This window comes from Petaurus breviceps, unplaced genomic scaffold (assembly GCF_028583685.1).
Source record: "Petaurus breviceps papuanus isolate PSGF00001 unplaced genomic scaffold, PetGlider_PUasm1.0 214, whole genome shotgun sequence".
NCBI lineage: Eukaryota > Metazoa > Chordata > Mammalia > Diprotodontia > Petauridae > Petaurus > Petaurus breviceps.
In genome coordinates, this window is record NW_027185863.1 from 2,475,868 (window position 1) to 2,484,772 (window position 8,905).

The following is an 8,905-nucleotide window of genomic DNA, read 5'->3' on the forward strand; positions in this document are numbered from 1 at the left end:
TGGAAAATAAGATTTTGTTAGGACATCAAAGAAACCAGGAAAGCCTGGAGGTTGAACTGCAGAGGGAGAGTATCCAATGTATGAGGTACAGTCAGGAAAAATAAATTCCTGCAGTCAGGAGATAGGATCTTGTTTGAGGAATGGGAAGGGGGTTAATATCTTTGGATGGAAGAGTACATGGGGGAGGAGTTATAAAGTGGAAGAAGACTACAAAGGTGAGGCATGTGGGGAGAAGCTATGTTATGAAGGGTTTGGGACACTAAGAAGAAGATTTATATTTTATTCTGACAATTATAAGGAGTCAATCTAAATTTATCAAAATTTGATCCCTTGGGGGTTTATTGAATGGAGCAGAGATATGATGTGATTAAGACTTGCACTTTAGGAAGACCACTTTGGAAACTGAGTGAAGAGGAACCTGGAGTAGGGAAGGACTTATGGTAGGGAGACAATCCAGTAGGCTATTTTAAACAGTCCAAGCATGTAGTAATGAGGACCTGGGCCAGGGTGGTGGCAGTGTCAGAACAGAGAAGGGGACATACATAGGAGATGTGGTGAAAGTAAAATTTACAGGCTTTGACAACAGATTGGATATGGGTGGGTAAGAAAAAATGAAGAGATGAGGATGCTATCTAGATTGTGAGCCTGCGTCACTGGGAGAGTGGTGATACCCTTGACAGTAATTGGGAAGTTAGAAAGAGGGGAAGGTTTTCGGGAAAAGATGAGTTTCAGTTTTAGGTATATTGAGTTTAAGATACCAGTTTGAAATATCCAATAGGCAGTTGGAGATAGGACACTAAAGGTCAGCACAGAGGTAAGGAAAACTGGATAAATAGCTTGAAAATCAGCAAATAATGAATATTCCTGAGAGTTGATGAGCTCACCTAAGTGACATAGTATAAAAAGGAGAAGAGAAGAGAGACCAGAACAGAGCCTTGTGGAATACCCACAGTTACTGGGGGTGATCTGGATAAAAATCCGACAAAGGAGACTGAGAAAGAACAATCAGATACTTAGGGGAACCAGGAGAAAGTAGTGTCCCAAAAACCCAGAGATAAAAGAATGTCAAGGAGAAGGAAGTGATTGACCATGTCAAAGGCTACAAAGAGGTCAAGAAGGATGAGTATTGAGAAAAGGCCATTAGACTGACAATTAAGGAACCAAATTTATATAGCATAGAATCACAAAATCTCACAACTGAAAAGACCTCAAAGTCAATTAGTCCAGTCCATAATTGGAGCAGCTAAGTGATATGATGGCTAGAGCTCTGAGTTTGGCATCATGAAGTTCTATGTTCAAATTCTACTTCAGATACTTACTGGCTGTGTGACTTTGTGCAAGTCACTTATCCTCTTTTGTATCAATTTCCTCATCTGTAAAATGGGGATAATAATAGCATCAATATACCAAGATTGTTTCAAGTATCTAATGAGATAATAATTGGAAAGTGCTTAGCACAGTGCCTGATAAATAGCAAGTGGTATAGCAACTTTAACAATTATCATTATTATTATTACTTAAACAGGAACTCCTACTACAAAACCCTTAGCAAGTGGCATCTAGAATCTGCTCAAATAACTGCAGCCTCCAATGATGAGGATTGCTACCTTATGAGGCAACCTATTCTACATTCCCTTATCCCTAATTTGGGAAAAGTTTTCCCTCATATTGAGCCAAAATTCGTCACTTAACAACAACAACATTATTCATATTATTATCATAATACATTTATATGATACTTTTTTGTTTAGGAAGTACTTTATTTACAACAAACCACTGTTCCTAATTTTGCCTTCTGGATCCAGGCCAAGTGGGTCTAATATTACTTTTATATGACAGACCTTGAAATGCTTTTAAACTACTATCCTGTCCCCCTAAGTCTTCTCTTCTCTGGACTAACCATTAGCTAGTTCCTCCAACCAATCTTTATACAGTATAGTTTCCAGCCCTCACTCTCGCTATCCTTTTTGGTTGACTTCCTCTGGAAACAACCCAAGTTCTCAATGCCCTTCCTAAAATATAATACCCAGAACTTAATACAATGCCCCAAAAGTGTTCTAACCAGAATAAAGTCTACTTCCAGTATTAACCTCACTTGTTACAGATATCATGCAAAAGCATGTCCTATAATGTCCTGTTGACTCACATAAAGGTGGCAGTTCACTAAACTCCCAGATCCTTTTTCCCATGAACTATTACTGGCCCATTTTCCCCATCCCATATATACAAAGTTGATTTTTTTAACCCAAGTGGAGGTCTTCACAGCTGTCCCTATTAAATTGGAACTTCTTAAATTTTTGATCCCTGAAATCAGAGATGAAAATTTCATCAATTTTGATTACATAAAAACTATAAGTTCTTGTACAAACAAAACCAATACAGCTAAAATTAGAAACAAAACAGTTAACTGGAAAATAAATTGCAGCAAATTTATCTGATAAAGATCTAATCTCCAGGACATATAAGGAATTAAATCAAATTTATGAAGCTTAGAGACATTTTTGAATTGATAAATAGTGAAAAGAAGTGAACAGCTTCCAAAAGAAGAAACCCAAGCTTTCAATAGTCATATGAAAAAAAAATGTCCCATATTATTTATAATTAGAGAAATGAAAATTAAAGGAATTCTGAGGTCCTACCTCACACTTTTATGATTGACAAAACTGACCCAAAAAAGGAAAATAATGATAAACATCGGAGGAGTTATATGAAGACAGGAACGTTAATGAACTGTTGGTGTAGCTATGAATTGAACGAGACTGTCTGAAAAGCAATTTGAAGGGGCAGCTAGGTGGTGCAGTGAGCAAAGTTCTGGTTCTGGAGTCAGGAGGACCCGAGTTCAGTTCCGGCCTCATACACTTAACACACACACACACACACACACACACACACACACAAACTAGCCATGTAACCTTGGGCAACATTTCTTAACCCCAATTGCCCTCCAAAAAGGCAAAAAAAAAAAAAAGCAATTTGGAAGTTTAGCTCAAAAAGTTACTAAACTAAACTTTGATCTAACAATACCACTACTACCCCTAAACCCCCAGAAGTTAAAAGAAAGAGGAAAGGGGCCCATCTGTGCAAAAATATTTATAGCAAACCTTTTTGTAGTGACAAAGAACTGGAAACTATGAAACAACCATCAATTATGGAATTGCTGGACAAATTATGGTATATGAATGTAATGGAATACAATCGTGCTGTAAGAAGTGACTTACAGCCTCAGAGAAACCTGGCAAAACTTCTATGAAATGATGCAGAGTAGAGTAAGCAGAAACAGGAGAACAATTTATTTTATAATAATAACATTGTAAAGACAACTACCTTTGAAAGATTTAAGAACCCTGATCAATGAGGATTCCAGAGACTGTATAATGAAGTGTATTAACCACCTCCTGATAGAGAGGAGACGGACTTGGGGTATAGATCAAAACATCCGTCTTTTGGGCATGGCTAATGTGTGAATTTGTTTTGCTTTACTCTGTATATGTTTTTACTAGAGTTTTGTTTTTCTTTCTTTTTTTCCCTCAATTTGGAGAAGGAAGGGGGAATAAGGTGGGAAAATAAGAAAGTAAATGCATATTCATTTTTTAAAAAAAGAAAAAAATATTTAGACCACTGTTCCAGTCTGTCAGGATCTTCTTATATGCAAATTGTACTGTTTAACATGTTGGCTATACTTCCCAATTTCACATCCTCTGCAAATATGATTACTTCACTTGTTATTTGAACTGGACTGGTGTAGCGGCAAGCACCCCCAAGCATCCCCAGGGTGGCTGCCAGCACAAGTTCTTGGATTTGCTTTGTTAAAGGAAAGCAACTCAAAATGGGTTAACAAGCTTACTTTAATCAGTCAAATATGTATCATTTACCTAGTTCAGGGGAAAAAGGTCAGCACCCCGAACTTCAGAATATACAGACAGAATTATCAAGACAGAGAAACAGATCAAGTAGACAGATTTCCAAACTGTCCAACCATTACATCCATACCAAATCAACATCTGGGTTTTTCAAAGCCGGGGGACTCTCAACAACAGCTTCCCAGAGTCTTATCTGATCAAATCACAGAACACTTCTCAAAGTGAGCCCCAAAACAAAGCTACACATCAGGGCTTATATAGCCTCCTGGCTCAGAGACCGTAACACCCTTATTGACTCACTGGCCAATCAAAAAGTATCTACTGGAAAACAAGCCTCTCACCCCAGGCTCCAGGTGCACTTTAGCCTAGGGGCGGGGAAGATCTTTAAATTTGCATTTCCGTTACAACTGGCTCATTATTTCTTCATTAAACCCTCATTATGGAAGACAATGTTACAAGAATATGCTATACTACTGTCTTCAGGCAGGTTATCTTCTAAAAAAAATAAAAGAGCCGTCGCCCCCCCCCCCCCCCCCCCCCCCAAAAAAAAGGAAAGGCAACCTGGTAGAATGGGAAAGAAGCTAGATTTGTTATACTCAGAGGACCTGAGTTCTCTGCTCCTTACTTACTGTGAGACCTGAGGGAAAGCATTTAAACTTGCTAGATCCCAGGGCAGTTAGGTGGCACAGTGGATAGATCACAAGGCCTGGAGTCAGGAAGACTTATCTTTGTGAGTTCAAATCCAGCCTCAGACATTTACTAGCTACATGACCCTGGCAAACTTAACCCTGTTTGCCTCATTTCTTCATCTGTAAAAAAGGAAATGGCAAACCATCCCAGCATCTTTGCCAAGAAACTCCCCTCCCCCCAAATGGGTTCACAAGTGGGACAAATGACTGAACGACACCAGACCTCAATTCCTTATCTGTAAATGAAGGGATTAGACTAGACAATCCTTAAGGTGCTTTCCATCTCTAAACAAATCCTATGAAAAACAACAAGTATTTAACATCTCTCTTAAATCTTTTATTTCATCTAGCTATTGGTGTATTGTTTCTATCTGGATGACAAGGTGTGTTGGTAGGGCCAAAGGTTTATAAATTTAATAAAAGTCTATTAATTTCCCTTTCCCCAGCTCAATTTTTGTTTTTCCCTTCTAGTAATAGACCAATTAATTAATGTGTCTTCATTATAGGAAGGCCATTGTTTTCTGCCTTGAGAGAGATATAGACTTGTCTGTTCCATGCTTGTGGAAATGCATGCTTGTTTGGCCTCCTGCCTTCTAAGATGACAAGGTTCTGTTCTGTCAGTTGAATGACTCAGGACCAGGTGTGAGATGCTGGTGAGTAACATGTATAGCAAGGCCCAAGGTGTGGTTCCAGGGATATTCATGCATTGCCTGGGTAGCCAGCTGTCCAGAGCTTTACTGGAAGATGGTTATCCTGTAAATCCTTTGACATACTTAAATCTGTTTTTTATTACAGTCGGTAATTGTTTAATGTTTATTAAGTGTCCTCACATAGTGTTAGGCACTGTACATTTTAAAGTCACATGAGTCTCTTATAAACTTGAAACAAAAACAATAATGCTTCTAGGGACAATGTGGTCTGGTGGAAAGAGAATGTTAGCTTTGGAGTCAGAGGATTTGGGTTCAAATTCTGGTTCTGCCACTTCCTGCCCATATAAACTCCAATGATTCACTTTACTTCTTTCACTTCAGTTTGTTAATTTTTTCAAACATGACAGTTGGACGAAAGGACACTATGTGTAGGATCCTATTCTTTTTTCCTAGAAGAGATCATTGGGAAAGAGAGTCTGAGAGTCAGGTGGAGAATTGAGAATTAAAAGGGTACATGCTGCCAGAGTTGATTCAACAGAACTCCAGAACTATGGATCAGTAAGGTTCCTATGTCCTCTCCAATCTGTCTCTTAAACTAACTGGATATTTAAATAATAGGATCATATGACCATAGACTCAGAGCCTGAAAAGATCTTAGAGGTCATCTAATCTAATTTCCTCAATTTTCAGACAAGGAAACTGAGTTTCAGAAAAATTGGGTGGCTTTACTGGCCATGGTGAAAGTCAATCCCAGATTCTAGATTCCAGATCAAGTATTTGTTCTATAACTGAACCTAATAATCTAACTTCCTCCCCTGTAGAATTGATACATTTCCTTGAGTTTCAGACTGACTGCCTAGATTTTGATTGGAGTGTACTGACTCAAATTATTAGCATCATATAAGTGAAAACAGCACTAAATTTAGAGTTCATGGAAACCTTGCATCGGGGAGACTTCAAGCAAGTCTCTGGGCCTCAGTTTCCTCATCTGTAAAAAGAGAGAGTTGGACCAGCTAAACTTTAAGGTCCCTTCCAATTTAAAACTATGATCTTGTGAATGATAGTTATGGGCCAGGCTAAATAGGAAGTAACCCTAATAATTTACCTAAAATAAGTAACCCAAGACTTGGTGTTATTGATCTCTCTACCCTTTAGTAAGGTGCTCTAGCAAAACCCATCACAGACTCCATAAAATTACCTAATGGTACTTTCCTAGTGGGAAATTATAAAACTGACCCAACAAGGTGTGCCAGTGAAATGTACTATAGTAATCAGCAAGCTCAAATGACTTTTTTATCTGACATGATTAATTTACTCTCATGACAGATCAGACAATGCTGTAAGAAAGTAATTTCTTTAGTTTCTAACTTGTACTTATGACCTGCTTTGGCTACTGGATATACTTTATTTTAAATGCTAATTTTCTTTTTTCCCCACTTAAAAAAAGGAATTAAAATTAAATGTTCATTGGTTGAATTAGAGAATTTTAAAGTTAGAAAGAGCCTTAAAGATCATCTCATCCAGTGGCATCACACTCAAATAAAAAAGGATGCCTGCCAACTTATATTGATTTAGAAAACCACAAATTAACATTATCTACATTGTGTTGCATTTTTTTTAAAGCAATCGGGGTTAAGTAACTTGCTCAAGGTTACACGGCCAGGTGTTTCTGGGTGGGTGCTAAGAGTCTGAGCTGGGGATTCGATCCCCAGGTCATCCCGACACTGGAGCCAGTGCTCTTACTTGCTGTGCTACCTGGCTGCCCCAGCATTTTTATTTATTTTGTTAAACATTTTCCAATTGTATCTTAATCTTGTTTAAACCTACTTGGGAGTAGCAGCTTTTGACTTCAAGTTTGATACCTCTGATTTAGCCAATTCCCAGCATCTTACAGATGTAGGAGACAAGTCATCAAGAGGTGCTGTGATTTCACTAAGGCCAAACACACAGATAGTTAATGGTCAGGCCAGAAGTATAGCTGTCCTGTGTTTTGAAGAGTGGGTTCTTTTCACTAATCTGTGACACCTCCAAAAAAATGAGCTGGACTAAATTTTAGAATATTGTTGTTCTTATTCAGTTGTTTCAGTCATGTTCAATTCTTCATGACCCCATTTGGGATTTTCTTGGCAAAGATACTAGAGTGGTTTGCCATTTCCTTCTCTAGCTTAGTTTACAGATGAGGAAACTGAAGCAAACAGGGTTAAGTGACTTGCCCAGGGTCACTCAGCTACTAAGTGTCTGAGGTTAGATTTGAACTCTTCCTGACTCCAGGTCCAGCAAGCTATACACTGTACCCCCTAGAAGCCTAATTTTGAAACATGAATAGTATCCAAAAAAAGGAAGAAAAGCCAAACAAGCAGAAGCAGGAATTACTACAACAGTGTAGATGGAACAGACAAAAAATTTATATAAGTACAATGATAAAGCTTGTCGGAAGAAGGCAAGAGAAAATGTATCAAGAGAAAATAATGTCAGACTCTACTGATTGTCTTAACTTTTTTAAATGTTTTGTTTAAGGGTTTGCTCGTTTGTTTGTTTGTATGTATGTTTGTTTTAATCTCTAAGAAAGATTAGTGGCTCCAGAGTCAGGAGGTCTGGGTTTAAATCCCACTTCTGATATTTATTCCTTGTATGACATTGAGCAAGTCATTCAGCTTCCATGAGGCCCTGTTTCCTCATCTCTAAAAAGAGTGGAGGTGAACTAAATGTCCCCTGAGGTTCCTTCCAGCTCTAAATCTGTGATTCTAAGTCATTTCATAGCTCTAAGACTCAGTTTCCTCATCTGTAAAATAAAGGAGTTAGACTAGATGTCCTCTAAAATCCCTTTGGTCTCTAGATCAATAATCCTCTGGTCCTAATTCTTTGTTGCAAGTCATTGAGCACCGAGTAGAGGAGAGAAGAAAAATATATTTTCAAATTAAGGTGAAGTTAAAGCAAAAAGATGCCAATAAAATTGTTTTTAAGGTAGGAAGGCAGAAGAGCAATATAAAAGGTGGACAAAGGAAGAAAGAAAAGGCAAAGAAAGATAATAAGAACACATCCATGAAGGAGGATATGAATTAGCAAAAACATCAGCAACAAAAATTCACCTTGCCCTGAGGTCCCTGAAGGGACAGGACACAAATGGTGCTCTGCTCACATGGAAAAAGCAACCTGCTTGCCTTTGTATTTAACACTGTGTCAAGAAGCAGCTTACACAGAAGAAAGAACCAGGTCCTATGTACTAAGAAGTCTATCACAGGCCTTTTTCAATAAATCCATCTTTTAAAAAAAGGAATAAAAAGTTAAAGACCAGTAAGTTTTTCCCCATACCCTACCATGAGAGATTCTCCCAGCCTCTATTTCACATGAGCCAGAATGCTATGAAAGAAAGACCAACCTGGAACTCAGAAGACATGAATTTGAATCCTGGCTCTGTCACTTGCCAGTTGTGTAAACCTGGGCAAGACACTTCTTTGGGTTGCATCAGCTTTCCCATCTGTAAAAAGGGGATAATAATATTGACACTGCAGGGTTGTTCTGAAGATGAAAAGATATTGCATACATAAATGGCTTTGTAGTCATCACATAATGATAAATGTGAGCTATCACATAAATGTGCATATAGCTTCATTCTTTACAAGTAGGGTGGGCACTGGACAAAATTTGTCTGAATGTTTTTAAGAACTCCAGTTCTTATAAATCAAAGGGACATGACATATAGCTT

At 38.1% G+C, this 8,905-nt stretch overlaps 1 long non-coding RNA gene across 7 annotated transcripts in view; it reads right to left on the reverse strand.

Moving 5' to 3' along the window:
• LOC138165702 (uncharacterized) overlaps nt 1-8,905 on the reverse strand; it is a 65,613-nt gene that overhangs the window by 13,974 nt on the left and 42,734 nt on the right. For all 7 annotated transcript variants that reach the window (XR_011169417.1, XR_011169415.1, XR_011169412.1 and 4 more), the window contains one exon: nt 8,579-8,677. This is a non-coding gene — a long non-coding RNA (uncharacterized lncRNA). The remainder of the gene's footprint in view (nt 1-8,578; nt 8,678-8,905) is intronic.